Raw genomic sequence first — 16,829 nt, 5'->3', positions numbered from 1 at the left:
ATGCGTAGTTGGTGCAGCAGGCCTTTCATCAATTTAGTTTTGTTTGAGACAATATTGACTTTCGTTCTCGGCCTTGCACGGTTCGACAGAATTTGGGTCTTAATCGCACTAAGACATCAGTGGAGCAGTCGTTCTAATTAGGAAGCATTTTTCGAATATGGCACCAATGGCAGTCGATGAATGTCGTTGGGCCGCGAATAGTCTATTTTAGCGCTGCTGACTTACAGTACAGTAACCACAGTAATACCGAACTGCCGTGGTCGGCACGCAGCCATTTTACTTTATAACACATGTATCAGCCTGCCTGATCAGGTTACTTTACGCATCGAGCAACTACCGCCGGTGTCTCCATATAAACTAGCTACGTGCCGACCACGACGGTACAGTACTACCGTACTTAACGCACGGTAAGCCACCACTGCTAAAACATAATAACGGGTGTAAACGGTCACGCCGGCGGCTACCCGACGTCGGCGGGGCCGACACCGCGCCAGCATCGGCTAGCATACATAGGCCCAATGACGGCTTGCCATCATCGGCTGAATAACGGCAGGCCCGTCTCGGACCGACGCTGGCTAGCCCACGTCGGCCCGAAGCCGGCAAGCCCGCATCGGCCCAAAGGCGGCTAGCCGACGTCGGGCCGATGCGGGTGAAAGTAGCGCGAGCGTGATTTGCCGACGTGGGGCCAATATTGCTGCCGTCATTTGCCGACGTTGGGCCGAGATCGGTCCAATGGCGGCGTGCTCCATGGGTCAATGTAGCGCAGGAGTTTGCCCTGCACACCAAGCGTACAGACCGCCTGGATGATCGTCGTGTGGGGGAGACAGTCAAAAGCTGACTGCACGTCGAGCAGAAGTAGCAGGGCTGTCTCCCGGTCGTGTAGCGCTTGTTCCAGGGTGCCAACAACCGCGGCAATCGCGTCAGCCGTAGCGCGAAGGGCGCGAAAGCCGCACTGTTGTGGATGGAAGGTGCCGCTTGCAGTGGCTATCCATTGGAGGCGATGAAGCGCCATTGCCTCCATGGTTTTCCCCGGCACCGATGTCAGGGATATCGGCCGGTATGAGGCGAGGCTGCGCGGTGGCTTCCCGCGCTTCAAAACCGGCACGACCAACGCTGTACGCCAGGTATCCGGGAGGGAGCCGCTGTTGAAGACCTCGTTGAAGGCGACGAGCAAGAGTTGGCGCTGGTCGCCGTTGAGGTTCCGCAGCATGCTGTGAGTTATGCCGTCCGGCCCCGGCGCGCTGCGGTGACGTGTGCGGTTGACCACACGAGCGAGTTCGTGCTCAGTGAACTCGGCATCGCACAGGCAAGCGAGTTGCTGCGAGACGGCCGCGTCTGTCGGCGCAGAGGGCAATAAGGTCGGACGGTGGCCTGCGTCTGCTAATCGCGTCTGCTAATAGCTCTGAAAGTTCCAGCTCCGTGATGCCGCGAGCCACCGCAATCGCAAGCACAGGGTGGCGAGGGGCCCTTGGGTTGAGAAGTCCTCTCATGATGGGCCAGGCGCGATTACGGCGACGTGGATCGCTGAGAGACGAGCAGACGCCGGACCAGCTGTTGCGCCTGAGTCGCCGTGCCTGTCGTCTGCAGAGCGCATCTATGCGATTGTGTACCGTCCAATGTTCGACACGGTCCGTGCGGGTCGCAATGCGCTGTGCGCGTCCGCGAGCGGCGCGCAAATTCACAGCTTCACGTCAGAGCAGGGGGAGCCGGCAGGCACAACATAGCGCGTTGTGGCTGAACGCGCGCACTCCGCTATGTGAGTGAAATAGTCACTGGCGAGCGTTGGTTTCGCGCAAAGTTCACGAAAAACACGCCACCTCACGACACTGTACACGCGCTTCGCCCCGCGACTCGGGTGGCTGGGCGAGAGGGCGATGGGGTAATGGTCCGATTCGGCAGTGTCTGGGGCTCGTGTCCAGATGTACGAGCAGGACTGAGACACCAGTGCCAGATCGATCGTTGAGGGGCGTGTGTTGCGGCGCACAAACGTTGGCTCACCAGTGTTCAGAATGGAGAGACCTGTGGTGGCGATCGCGTCCGACAGGCTCCGGCCGCGAAGGTCAGTCAGTCCGCAACCCCAGCTGTTGTGATGAGCGTTGAAGTCCCCACACACGATGCAGTCAACTGTCAGCGCCGCGGCGAGGCGGAGGACAAACGCGTAATCACAACGGAGGTTCGGGCGAACGTAGACACACGCAACCGAAGTGTCCACACCACCCACACGCACTGTCACTGCGAGGCACTCCACTGCGTCATCACAGAAACGTTCACAGGGAATGCAGGTGTGCGCGAGGGCGGCGCGCACATACAGGGCAGTTCGGGGCGAGCCAGGGGGATGACCGGGGTCGGTGCAGGGCGCATCAGAGCAGCTGCTCAGCGCGCACGTCGTCGGTCTGCTGTAGCCGATGAAGTTGTGAAGCGTCAGGTCCTCGGCGCGCGCGTGCGTCTCCTGCAGGGCGAGAAGGTCGAATTCATGCAGAGCTTTGTGCTCCGCAAGTTCGGCGTATCGGCGGCGCAGCGAGCGACAATTCCATCGCAGGATGCGCGGCCTGGAACGATTGCTGTGGCCCCTAGCCATGTTGGTTTAGGGCTTGTTGTGTGGCGAGAGCCGCGACGCACAGCGAGTGGGCAGGGGAGTTCGGCGGGAGAAACTCCAGCGCTGTTCTGACTGCTGCTGCGAGCACGGCGATCGCCGAATCGCGCCGAGCGCTCGCAGAGGGGTCGGCGGGAGTGAATGCTGGTAGCTCGTTGTTTGAGCTGCCTCCAGCGATGGAGGAGTACAGCAGCCCCTGCCTAGTTGGCTGGAAAACACGGGCCTGCTCGGAGGAGCTCTTCGCGGCGCCGTGTGTCTGCGCCGCCTGGCTAGCGGTATCTCTCCTGGCCTGAGCGCGAGCCTCTGCGAGCTGCCACTCCTTCTGCCAGCGAGGGCACTGCGCGCTGCATATGGAGGTGAATTTTGTTTGTTTGTTGTACCACCATGATTTAACTGGTTCAAGCTCTGAAATGATGGAATCACTTGACATAGTTCCTTATTTTCTGGCACCAGCTGGTGCTTTCTCTCGGTGGGAACAAATACAACTCTCACAAGCTTTAGGGAACGCGTGATCACGTATATTCCTGAAAGCAGTCTAGCGGCATTTTGTGCTATTTAGCGCATGAACTCCACGCTTGCATATATTGTGCTACACAGTGCTGGGCAGTATCGAAGATACATGTATCTTAGATACTATCTTAGATACTCTTTGGGTATCTTGTATCTGTATCGCGATGCGTCCCGCAAAACGAGTATCTGTATCTGTATTTCCGATACATTCATTAATGTATCTAGTATCTTAAGCTACAAGATACTTCTATAGAAACACCCCCGAGCGAAACAATAAACGTCGGCTGAACTCCGCTTCTCCAGCTGATACTGCTACCACTAAGCTACCAGAATAAATCTAGGTTACAGTGACATTCTTATATTTTTCCGCCAGAGTGGTTCAGCGAGCACATGCTATAAGGTCTACGCGTCCCCATTGGTGGAGCAGTCACGTGATGGCACTCGGGCCATCTCGACAAAAACTAGCGCGCGAAAATCTACGCGCATCCGACATTTTGTTTTCTCGATGTTTACTTTCTTTGTAGTTGTGTCAGTGTTATGACATTTGTTCGTAGCCACGGTACTGTGTTGCGTACTCCAATGCGTGCGGCGTCTTCCGCTCAAATTCTGATGTGGCGTTATCGTTATCTATCGTGTCGTCACCGAAGTTTTTCTCACGTTGTGCTTCGTTTGCAGTCTCAGGAATGCGAGAATGGGGTTGCTTTGCGTCCCGCTGCTGTCACACATCAGCGATTAGGGATGTATCGTGGATGTAAGCTTCACTTACATACGACGAGATTCGCTTATATACAAATGAGATAATAACAACCATCGCACCCCCGTTGCCGATGCTAGATGCAGTAGAACGAGACGAGCATTTACGAAACAGAACATATTTTGGCGCATCGTATCTTTGTACTTCCTGCTGAATCATTCAAGAAGTTTTTTTAATGATAATTTGACCTTTAGTACAGTGCTCTCTTTGCCGTCCTCCGTTTGCATTACCTGGGCTTCTGTATAGTTTTTGCCCGCCTGTTTAGTGTAATATGTCTCTTGTAACCTGTTCCTAAATTCCTTCCCTGCTTTATTTTTATTTTTTTAACTGCCTGCGTCATTGCTACTATTCCCATATATGGAATCCATGTGAGTTTACCGTTATGTAAAGGCGATGATGAGGACAAAAGTAGAATAATCTAAGCGTGCCTAGAGTAAACCGTAACAAAAATTCTGCTTACGATTTAGTAAAATAGCGAAATTGAGTTTGCCTTATATTAAATGAAATTATTAAAAACATAAAAAAAAATGTTAGGACGAGGATTTAAGAAACACAATAATAAGCACTCCGTCTTCTCATGAGCGTCCCCACGAGCCGTTTCATGCTATTTTCTATAGGCACTGAGTTTTCTCTTGGCTCACCTTAAGATCTAAGTTGACGATTCATCATGCTCTATTGTCATAATTTGTAGGGGTGCCGCCTGGATCGCGTTTATACAGGGTTCTTCACGTAACTGGAACCAAATATTTACAAAGAAGTGGCTAACCTCAACTGAATAAAACCAACGACATGGTTTATCGTCATGTAGTAAATCATGCCGTATTTTTATATATCGCTTAATTTGTTAATTCACTAAGATGAATTATGCCACATGTGTAATATTCACTTAAGGGCCAAGTGCGTTTCGTTACTTTGTAGAGTAGAGGGCATTCCAAAACGACCGAGCCAACTTTTTGTGGAAACGTACAGGGGGGAATGGAAAGAAACGCAAACAGTGCGGCATCTACTTTATCCACTGTTTCGCATTTCTTTTCAAGCTATGTAGCCTGGATGGTAATACAAGCCAATTGTCTTCCATTATACAATCAAGAACCATTCTAGCATCTTTTTATTGTCACCAAGGTCGCAGCATGAGGAAAACAGCGCGCAACACTCTTTAAATTTCTTTCTATCCCCACTGTACATGCTACGTACAGACTTTTTCCGGCATTTAAAGAAAGCCGGAGAAATATTGCCACGTTACTGCCTTCGTGCGCTACCGTATTGCAGCGCTCTGAAACGTGCATCGAGCGCAACGACCGGCCAGTGGACCGCGCCAAAATGAGCGGTCGCTGCTCTAAGCATCGGCTCCACAGTGCGTCCGCATTTCTGACTGCCGCACACGGCAAGTAAACGCCATCGTCCCTGAGAAGCGATAGGCTCATGGTTCACGCGCCGGTTGTTTCGGTGGAAGCACGTTTTAGAGCGCTGTCGTACGGTAGCGCATGAGCGCAGTCACGTGGTTTGATTTCATTCACCACTCAGCATGTACGTCACCAAAAAAGTTTTATCGGTCGTTTTTAAATGCGCACTATTACGTGACGAAGCGCACTAAAGGGAATATTTAAAATGTTGCATAATTGCACTTAGTTAATTAACGAATTCAACGCTATACAAAAATACTACAACGAGCGCCACGTGATGGTAGACTATATGCCATCGGTTTCATTCAGTCGCGGTTAACCACTTCTTTTTTAAATATTTTGTTCTGCTTACGTGAAACGTGTATACTTATTCAATATGATTGTTTAATACCGAACCGCCCTGCTATTTCACTTATATTCGTTCTCCTTGTTTAGGTCACCGTATTTTTTTGTTTTTTACTTTTAGAAATCAACAGGTAGCAGAGCTAGAAGTGGCAATAGTGTGAATAGCAGCGATAACTTGCGACGCTTTGTGTCGGTATACTATATGTCTGAGACGTTTCTCTCTGGCACAACTCCTCTCGGAGAAGAAATGGTACAAGATTGCACGTTAGGGATTATGTTGCTGACGAACGCTTTACGCCAGATGATAAGTAGAATATGAAAACCCGTTGCAGTTTTATGTCCTGAATGAATTTTGAGCGCTGACTCTGTAGTTATCATCTTCAAACGATTTGGTTAGTAACAACTTTATTGATATTCCTGCAGAGCTTTCGCCAACCGGGCCTTAGGTCTCCCACGTAGGGACGTCGAGGCCTTGCCTCACCGCCGCCTCGCGGGCCTGCTACAGCCCAAAGTTGGTCGCCGAGGCAGGGGCTGCGCAAGGCAGCGGCCCACCGCGGCGGAAGGGTTCCGGAGTTAGCACCTTGAGGATTTTTGTAACAGCCCCAGAGCATGTGAGTTAATGTGGCGACCTCAGTGTGGCAGACCTTCCATATATTTTTCGGGTATGTATTCGGGTAGTGTCTGTTACACTGCGCGGGGTTGGGGTACGTGCGCGTCTGCAGTTGTGTGAGGGCCGCCGCCTGCGTCCTGTTCAGCAAACGATACGTGACAAGAAATATGGCTACCAGCGTTGCTGCTCTACAACTGTCGGGTGATGCGGTATTGCGAAAACGGTAATACGCTTATGGACAAGGGAAGACTGCACAGCGGCAATCGCGACGTCGTGCGGAAGCTTCGTAATGGTGTTATTGCAAATAGATGGCAACCCGCTAGCTGATCCCCAAGTAGAGCAGCGACACCCATCAATTACAAAAGTGTCAAGCAAAAACCACTGACAGCGCAGTGTATAAAGAGCTGCCATTTTAATCAGCCAAAGAAGTCTGAATAAGTTGTTTCGGAATGAAACGAGTATACTTTCAGCAAGAAGGATAGAGCTTTCGGGATACAAACAGGCATTTCAATAAAATTATACAGAGTTGGTCGCATTAAGAAATTTTCCAGTAAACACTTTTGTAAATAGGTATTTGCTGCTTCACTATATCGATCTATAATGGTAAATTTGCAAATGTATCAAAGTATCTTAAGATACAATTGGGAAGTATCGTATCTGATACAATTATTGCACGAGTATCTTGTATCTGTATCTCAAATAATTCTTGCCAGAGTATCTTGTATCGTATCGCGATACAATTTCAAAGTATCTTTGCCCAGCCCTGGTGCTACACTAGCAGACGGTAGCACGCATCGGGGAACTCGCAAATGCTGCTTTGAAAAACCCACTTGCAGACAGTCAAAAACCGACTCTCAGTCAAACGAACGTAACGGTGACAAACGAATATTCAGCGCATCACAGGCATGCACTCTCTGGTATGGGCCTAGCAAACGACGCGCGATCGTCCTGATCGAATAGCCGCGAACGACACATGCTTATGAAAGGAGCTGGGTGCCCAGAACGACAAGCTCTTCATGATTTCTGTTTACAAGTTTTCATTATACTTTAAACAGCGCGAAACCAGCCGGAAACTGAACCACATAGCAGCTTCGAGTGCAGCCACGGCATTCGTTTCCGCGTGCGACGACGCGACGGCGGGTCTACTATAGTGGTAGTGCCTAGCGGCTGCCGCCCTAACGCAGACGGCTGGTTCCCATTGCGCTCCTCTCCTTCGCCCAGGCAAAGAAAAATAGAGGAGGCGCGGCCCTGATATTCAAAGCAATGGGGTTTCACTGTCTGAAGTGTTGGCTTTAGGAGCGATAAAGGCAAAATGGACTTCAAGCGTATAGAAGGAACCATGATGAGGGTATTCGATTGGTGGTTAAAATCAAGCCAGGAGTAAAGTACACCACTTCACCATATCGAGTTAGTACTTCAAAACGTGTAATACATGCTACATGTATGGAAAAACGACAGAAATAATTCTTGTTTCAGAAGGGCCCATATGTTATACACAACCAAATGAATAGAACGCACAATTAGGCCAGGGAAAGCATACAGTCCGCTCATTGTTGTCTTGAAGTGTGTTGTAAAAATTGTGACGCAATCACAGGAGCCGAACTCATATCGCACTACAAGCTCGTCGTCTACATGCAGCACAGCCACATCCTGGACTCAGAGACCAGCTAAGCCGTCCAAGGCGTCTCCTATCGCGCTCCAGCGTTCCGGCCTTTCCAGGCGCGCACAATCACCCTCGATCCTTGGTGAAGCGTCCTTGCTGAGTTTCAGGACGTCTTCCGACCGCCGTCCTTTCAATCCTCGGTCGCCTACAGCGTGACGCATCATATCGTCAAGACTGGTATTCCCGTATTTGCTCGAGATCGTCGCCTCGCGCAAGATTGTTGTGCTCTTGCCAAATAGGAGTTTGAGCAGATGCTTAAGCTTGTTATCCGTTGTCTCCTCCAACCCTTCTTCCTCAATACTCCACATCGCGCCGAAGAAGACAGGGATCAACTGGCGCCGTTGCGGTGATTACCGTAGTCCTGATGAGGCCATTGTCGCGAATCGGTACCAAATTTTTCATAACTAGAGTTTTACTTCGGCAAAGCATGGCTGCAGCATTTTTAGCAAAATCGACCTCTAGAAACGCTATCTGCAGGTTCCATTTGAACCCGCAGACATTCTCAAGACCGCTAATACAACACCCTTCTGCCTATCCGAATATCTGTGAATGAAATTCGGTCTTACGCGCCACTCACCTTTCAACGTTTCGTTGACCAGATCTTACGATGCTTTACCTGCTGCTTTGCCTACCTTGATGACATGCTCTTCAGCACCACTAATGATGCTCAGAAGACCAACTACGTCAGTTTCTGGCGAGACTGAGCGAGTCCGACCTCGTTGTTAGTGACCCTAACATCGAGTTTGGTGTCACACAACTGGACTTCCTCGGTCATCGCTTAGTCGCCTCACCAGAGTATACAACTGGCTCTAGAAATACCACTCCTCCAACTTTCGGTGTGACTGCTGGGTGTTCCACAGAGGCCTGGCGTTTTTAGATGCGAAGCATCTTATTGGCCTCGAGATCTTGGAGTGGCGCCCTCTCGCGTGTGATGACAGAGCGGGGACTCCGCTCTCAACCGCGCTGCAGCAGCCGCTGCTCTTGTATGCGGATCGTCTGCTTCAGGCGGGAACTTTGTCGAGCGAACAGCCTCGCGACGGTCAACTAACGCCTGCAATGAATGCTTTCGAGTGTAATATTGAACTTGTTTTAGTTGCGGCCCAATCGACAGGGCCGAGAAATCCCCCGGATGGCTGACGAGTGCGTCGATGCCACCGACCGCATTGCTGGTAAGAAAGTGAAACTATGTGTCAGTGTTCTGGCTCGTTATCTTGTTTCCGCCGTACGATACTAATTAGTTTGGGTGTTTCTTTCGATATTTTAGTAAGGGTACCGTTATCCAGCATCTACAAATATGTAGATAAAGCTTGTGAAAGGTCGCGGTGCCTCAACGAGGACGAGGCGGTGTACGACGCAGGCCACGTTGTTGAATGCGCGGTCGAGGCCGTCAACGGAGATAGCATCACCGTCGCAGCTCTCGTCCTGCAAACAAGTGCGCAAGTGCCGCGTTGTTGCACACCCCCCTGCCGACGCCCATGATCGCAGATGTCCCGTAATGTTCGTTCAGTGAGAACGATATTACGTCGTAGTTCATATTACCACCGCACAGGACCGTCGCATGGGTATTAGAATATAACAAATAGTTAATCAGTGATTATACCACTCACAGGGCCACAGAGATTAACGTGGCAAAGGCAAGCTGGGTCGTGTTCCACACCACGCAGACTAACGAAAAGCTTAAAGAGCTCCGCTTTTAAAAGTGTCTGTGCTGCCTCAGGCGAAAACTTTAGGAGAATGTACACAAAACCGCGGCAACAGGTTTCGCTTATGAATTTATGATAAGTATTCCGCTAGGCGCTCGCTTGCCTTCATAAGTAAAATAGGTATGTACACCATCCAAATGCAGCCGTAGTCTCATATCCTGCGCCGCTCAGCTGAGCTCACGAGGCGCGCTTTCCTGCAAGGCGATTCAGAGGCCGCGTCGTCGGCTCCTTCTCTAGGGGCCTCCGCGGCAGGTTGTGGGACGGCACCGCACCTGGTGCCGGCACCGCACCTGCGTGCAATAAACGGCTTAAGTATTGGCGAGGCGCTTAAACGAGGTCACAAGCTTACGTAAGAGTGTCGCGTATACGGTGGGTAGCAGAAGTCACTGTCCGCGAAGTGCTCGCTGCACACTGTCAATGAAGGCGTGAGGCGCTTTCCCATTCTGAACTTGACTATCCACTTCGTCAGATTCGGGTCCTTAGGACAGTTGTGAAAGCTAACGCCTTTTTCACGAGCGGACGGAGTACACTGAGAGCAGTACTTCACCATTGCGCAGCACTCGCCGCCGAGACGAGCGGCCGCACTTCTACGAAACAAAGGGCTGTAGTTCTAAATGAACGTTAAAAGCAGACCAACGGTTGTTCGAACAGCGTCAGTAGCCACCATACGTAAAATAATTAATTGAACTGCTTTGTTGTTGAGATTTACCACAACGGTGGTTTCAACACGGCGCTGGGCCTACGTAGCAAACGAAAGCGCGCGAATCCCCGCTCTGACGTCATACAGGCGCCGTTCGCAGCGCCGCCATCGGTCGCACACCAGGCCAATAGCGGAGTTCAAACCGGTGGTGGTGGTGTGCGGCATGACCACCCTTACTGCGCATGTGCATACCCTCTCCACACACTTCCTCTTCCTTCTCCTCTCCACTTTCCCATTGCTGGGTACCCAAGCGGCTTGCTACCCAAGACGTTCGGGCGGCGGTACTGCGCATGCGCGAAGAAGTCCCAAGAACATACGTCCCCGGGTTGCCGGGGCCGTGCGTGCGTGCGGCCAGAAAAAACGCTGCCACCACTGGCCTCCTACAGGAGATCAGCTGTCCCTAGCAGGTCACGTCCACCTTTAATCTATTAAGTTGCCGTCGTGCGCTCTGTAGTTTGTCAGCTCCGAGCCGATGATTTTACTTGATTTAAATTAATGTCCTTAAGCTTCCACAGCAAAGTATTCGTGTTGATTCGGCCCTATTTTCGAGAGCCATTCACAAATAATCGATGCTGTAGGCTTGGCGAGATGATGGGCGCTCTCGGAACCTTGGAGGACATAGATTACGTGTGTGTTAGTTTCTTTTATTGCGATAGCCATTATATGGACAGTCTCAGCTGGTTTTTGTCCGTCCCCATCGCCGCCGGCGTCATGCACCGTATATGTACAAGTATCTATATATATATATATATATATATATATATATATATATATATATATATATATATATATATATATATATTTAAAAGCCCCAAAGAAAAATAATTCAGAAAAATGCACCCGAAGCGCGGAATCGAACCAGGGACCCCTCGTTCGGCAGCGCGTGGCGCAAGCCACTACGCCACGAAACGCAGATCGTCCACGTAACTAACGGCGAGCGTTATATACACACCATTTACCGCTGGCCGGACTCAGAGACGGCAGGCGCTTGCAAGCGTTTCTTTATTACCAGCGAGATGGGGCGAGGAGCGTGGTGGGCGCTGGGCTTTTAAAGGTCGCCGCCCAGCTCCTGCGAACGCCGATGCCCCTTGCCCTACAAGGCGTGGTCGCCTTCGTGCGCTTATCTCAAGGAAAGAAGGGGGGCGGGCGCGGGGTAGAGCGGGGGGTTGCATGTCTTGTGCTTTCCCCGCGATGTCTGCGCTGAAGTCACAGAGCGTACGAAGGTCACTTTATCAGCTGCAGCGGCCGCGTTTGCGAAAGGAGCGCGCTCTTCAAACAGAAATAAGTAATAACTGTGAAAGTTAGTTCGCGCTCGTCCTGTGTGTACCTGTTCGTTCGTTTTGTGTGTGCTGCTTTATGTTTGAGCAGTGCGCTTCAAGTGTTGAGCTGAGACGCATGATAGTTCGAGCTCGTCCTATGTGCCTTCTTTTCGTGCGTCCTTTGGGCTCGAGCGACGCGCTGGCAATTTCAAGCTGCTTTCCGTTCTTCGCGTTACATTCCAATTTGTTGCTATCGCATTCATTGCTTAGCCGTTGCGGCGAAACTGTGACTGTTTTTTTTCGTCCAAAGCTGGCGCCACTTCACGTGACGGCAGCTATGGCACATGCTACGCCTTTGCGATAGTGGAAAACCTCACATATTATAAGATGCTAATGAAACCGCACAGTTGACGAAAATAAACTGCACACGGGAAAAGACGACGCCGATCACCAGCCACAAGTTCTCCACGTGTATGTAGTTGTCGGGCTACGGCACCGGCTGCAGTCGCAACTTCGACACGTGCAAAAAGCTTTTTGTAGCGTTAGCTAACTTGCCTAGCCGGAGCCGATTTCTCGTGAAGGTCATGAGCCGTGCTTCGCATGCGCGAGGATCAGTGATGTCACACAGCTGGGTCACCGGAGCTGGCATCTCGCGCGCTCTCCGACAGGGCCGCGCGCGGCTCGCCACTGCCGGTTTGCGCGTTCAGGAGGAGTGGCGTCGTAGGCGCGGGAGACACGCTGGCGGCGGCGCGCGCGCAGACTCCGCAACCACCGCGCGCGGCTCGCCGCTGCTGCTCTGCGCCGCATTCGAGAGGAGTGACGTCGTAGCCATAGACACAGTGGCCCCGGCGCGCGCGCAGCAATTCGCCTTCGCTGTGCAGTCGCCGTCTGACACTGCGCTGGGGCCGCTTGATAGCGCCTCTGACTGGCAGGTGGGTAACGTCATGGAGAAGGAGAGCGCAAATGGTGCTCGACGGCGCAGAAGAGCCGATAAGCTTATCTCATCGGATCCCGAAGTAGTTGCCTGGCAATTAGCGGTTCAGAGTACGAAGAATCAACAGAAGAAGGCTAATAATCCTAGACAATCTGGAAAGATAAGAATATTCAGCTGAACCTTTGCTAACGCTACGTATATCCTGGCATAGCCGACCTAAGCCACTGCAATTTTTTTTCTCGGGTTTATATGTTTCCCATATTAATGAAGAATATTTCATTGGAAGCAACTCCTTGGTACGCGCCACTATAAGGCTTCTCGGCTTGGGCACGCCACCCCGCGCGTACCCAAGCCCTTGGGGCCCCAAGCGCTTCAGTACCCAGCAATAAAGCTCTCTACCAAAGAAGGTATTGCAGCCGCGACGCTAATCGCCCATCCTAAATACGATGCCCCAACATTCGCCATGGGAGACACATTTGACACATTTGTCGGCGCAGTTTTGCAGCAGCCCGTCGTTGGCGCTTCTCAGCTCATCGCCTTCTTTTCCAAGAAGCTTGTTCCTCCCGAGCGCCGCTACTGCAGTTTCAGCCGAGAGCTGCTCGCCATATACTTGGCTTTGAGGCGCTTTGGACATTTTCTCAAGGCACACTTTCACATACTTACAAAGACAGCTCGCCTACGCCGCCTACTACACGAGTGACATTCGCCACGTTAGTGGAAAAGGCAGCGCCGTGGGCGACGCGCTTTGATTGCGCCGCTATCCATGCTACACAACACGGCTTCACGACCATGGCTGCCGCCCTGAAAAATGAGAAATGAGGAGGAGCTCCAGCTGGCTACACAAGAGTGCATTATCTCAAGCCTTGGCTGAAGTATTGGTGCCTGACTGGGACGTGCACCACGTTTCAGATGCGTCGACAGGATATTCTCGTGCCTGCGTGTCCCTTACATTCCCTCGAGCAGTCGTTGATGCCCTATTGTCTTTGGATCGTCCTGCCGTTTCCACCACACAGCGACACATCATTTCGCGTTACGTGTGGGCGAGTATTAACGTAGTCGTTCGTCATTTGTTACGTGCGTGCCTCAGGTGTGAATGGGGTCAAGTGTATTTCCTCACTGTGACCCCTCCTGGTGACTTCCGTTCCCGAGAAGCTCGCTTCAGGCACCTACACGTCAATATTGCTGGCTCCCTTCCTCCATGTGGGAACCAGCGCTACTGTCAACCTGTGTTGACAGGTTCACAAGATGGCCTGAATAATGCATTTTCAAAACAAAACTGCGGATTCGACAGCTCGAGCACTGATTACGCTGTGGTTTAGCCCCTATGGTGCCCCTTTCACCATTACGACTGACCATTGTCGTCAATTGAACTCACATTGTTCGCCAATTTATCTCGGCTCCTCGCTCTCAACTCCATCCAGACTACCCCTTAGCACCCTATCGCCAACAGAACTATCAAAAATTTCCATCGGCATATGTAGCCGTTACTCATGGCTTCCAGTTTTCCTTCACCGTGGACCGAACGCCTTCCCTTAGTGTCTTCGCACGTCCCTTCGTGGTGACTTCTCCATAAGCGCCGCCGAGCTCACATTTGCGACCAATCTTCCACTTTCAGGTGAATTCTTCAGCGGCTCAACCACGGCACCTGCAGATGTTTCCAACTATACATACCATCTGCCGAACGCTATGCTTACAGTAGTTCCCCACCGACAACAACGAAAATCGCGTCGTGCGCGTGCCAGTGCTGTATTAGAAAACGATACCGCCCCCCCCCCCTACGAAGGCCCGTTTAATGTCCTCAACCGCAAATCTACATACTTCCTCCTGTTCAACAACATCCAGGGACGTGCCGTTTCCGTCCACCATCTCAAATCTGCTCCGAATCCGACAACTCAACTCCTGGTCTTAGTATTGCTAGTCTGTAATACACGCCGCATGTAATTCGCAGTTCAACAGTCAGCTCCTCGGCACTCGTCGCGTACTCACGACTTCCTCGCTCTAACAGGGGCTCGATAGAGCGCTAGCATGTGCCACAAAAATCCGAACAAGATAAGAAGACGACGACACGGCAAGCACGAGGTCGACGTCTGTCTGCTTACAAATGCACAATCGCACAGCCGTGCCTAAACAGTGCTCGAAAATGATGGATGCGTGTTCGCACAAAGGCACGATCATCCTGCTTACGAGTCCTGCTAACTCGCAGAACGTGTTTAGGCTTTAAAAATATGATGCGATGTGCTTATATATATATATATATATATATATATATATATATATATATATATATATATATATATATATATATATATGTATATATATATATATATATGCAGGCATCGTGGTGGAGTGGCCGTAGCGTTGCAAGTAGTCAAGTAGATCCTCCGTGAGAAGTCACAACGTTCTTTATTTCGACGTTTCAGCCAGAGTCTGGCCTTCATCAGGAATTCCTGATGAAGGCCAGACTCTGGCTGAAACGTCGAAATAAACAACGTTGTGACTTCTCACGGAGGATCTACATGACTATATATATATATATATATATATATATATATATATATATTTATAAAACTTATGTATATTATATATACTAGTTAACCTAAGAGCCTGATGTTGAGAAAATGTAAATATGTTTTATGCGTTCCTCTAGCAACATTATTAACGTAATGTATGCGTATAAGTAATAATAAATAGAAGTATTGCAGCAGCGCGGCGCGGTGGAATACATGCCATGTCCAAATCAATGTAATTTCATTTCAATCTTGTCTTTCATTTATCTATTTATTCGGTAAGTTTTTTCATTAGAACCTGCGTTCAATGAGATTCAATTAGATGCTCTTGATTCATTCTTATGGGTTAATGTTTTCCAATTTCAGCACTACTTTGAGCGGTGCTAGCACAGACGTTAACATTGAAATGTGTCACTGCGACCTATATTGGTAGGGAACGCTGCCTCGCACTCACATGAGCTTCACTCAGCAGCTCGAAGAGCCGCCGCTTCTACAGCACTTTCAATATTCTCGAATATTGCTTCATAAAGATTTTCGAGGTCGCGCAGACGCAAGTACAACACTGGCTATATTTGAGGTAAGACATATTATAGACATTAGACACGAGGACGCTACAATGCTAAAAATGACTACCCGCGATTCTTTAGGTGTATTTGGGCCAATTTCCAGAATTCGATGCCAAATATCTGTGCCGCCTCCGCCCAGTCCTACATCCATTCTGTGTCATGAACAAGCAAATTTGTCGAAGATTGTCTACTAAAACTAGCCAAAGACGACCGCAGCGCGGACGCAGTATCCTAACTCTTTTCTTGCACTTGTATATTCGAACTGGCTTCATCTTTGAGTTTGACGTGCTCTCGTTGATGCCAGAAGACAACCCGCTGGACAAGAAAAGTGCAAGCAGTTTTGTTGGCGTCTGCGAAAAAGCATATTAACAAAGTTGGGCCACAATAAAATATAGGCCATTTTCGTTCAGAATGCGGGATGACAATATCGTGCGTACGGAGTAACATGCCAAAACGAGCTGCACTGGATGCATGCTAGTTTTTTTTTTTTCTCAGGAAAATAAATGTATGCCTCGCAGATACTTAGTGCCATATTTTGTGCAAAAAACTACTCCAGTTGAGGTATATAAAGCTAAGTATTTCATTAGGTACATTGGTTTGGCGAGTGATAAGTGACACAGGTTTTAAACGAGTAATAGTAGGAAACCAAGGATGTCTCAAAATGGCGTGAGACACACATTCCGTGTCAATCCCTCTGCTAAATTCTTCACGGGTTGCCTCACACACCTGGTATAATGGCGACAGCCCTGGATCCTTAGTTGAAAATAATGGCGCATCATGTTTATCACAAATGACACCTTACCTTTGTGATATCCGGCGCCTTCTCAGGGAAATCAGGAAATGTACTATTTCCATCGCATTTTACAGCCACAGTAAAGGCTGCAATAGTAAGGGCAAAAAAAATATTCTCCATTATCATGTGCAAGGTTTCAAATTTAACGCGCTGCACGCTTCACAAGTTCTTCCGTAAGGTATCATGCGTTCTCGGAGTGCTGTTCATATATTTTCATGTTATATTTCTGAATTTCCGAACTGAGTTTTATGACAATAGGTCGCATGGACAATGTGCGGCTGATACTTTTCCTTGGTTTTTGTGCGTATTGATTTAGGGATATTCAGAGCATATATGTATTGTAGGCGAAACTCCAAACATCTAAAAAATACTTCAAACAATGCCCCTGCGATCGCGATTACGGTGTGAAGATTCAAGGAAGGTAAAAGCGCACAGAAAACATGGACAAAAAAGTCACTTATATATATACACACAGGTGCCCGCGTGTGT

The 16,829-nt window shown here is 49.8% G+C and overlaps 1 long non-coding RNA gene across 1 annotated transcript in view; it reads right to left on the bottom strand.

Moving 5' to 3' along the window:
- LOC119373225 (uncharacterized) overlaps positions 1–16,459 on the bottom strand; it is a 28,168-nt gene extending 11,709 nt beyond the window's left edge. The window contains exon 1 of the long non-coding RNA XR_007414353.1: positions 16,350–16,459. This is a non-coding gene — a long non-coding RNA (uncharacterized LOC119373225). The remainder of the gene's footprint in view (positions 1–16,349) is intronic.
- Between the last annotated feature and the right edge of the window lie 370 nt (positions 16,460–16,829).

Source organism: Rhipicephalus sanguineus, chromosome 11 (assembly GCF_013339695.2).
Source record: "Rhipicephalus sanguineus isolate Rsan-2018 chromosome 11, BIME_Rsan_1.4, whole genome shotgun sequence".
NCBI classification, from domain to species: Eukaryota; Metazoa; Arthropoda; class Arachnida; order Ixodida; family Ixodidae; genus Rhipicephalus; species Rhipicephalus sanguineus.
This window is presented reverse-complemented; position numbering and strand designations above follow the sequence as displayed.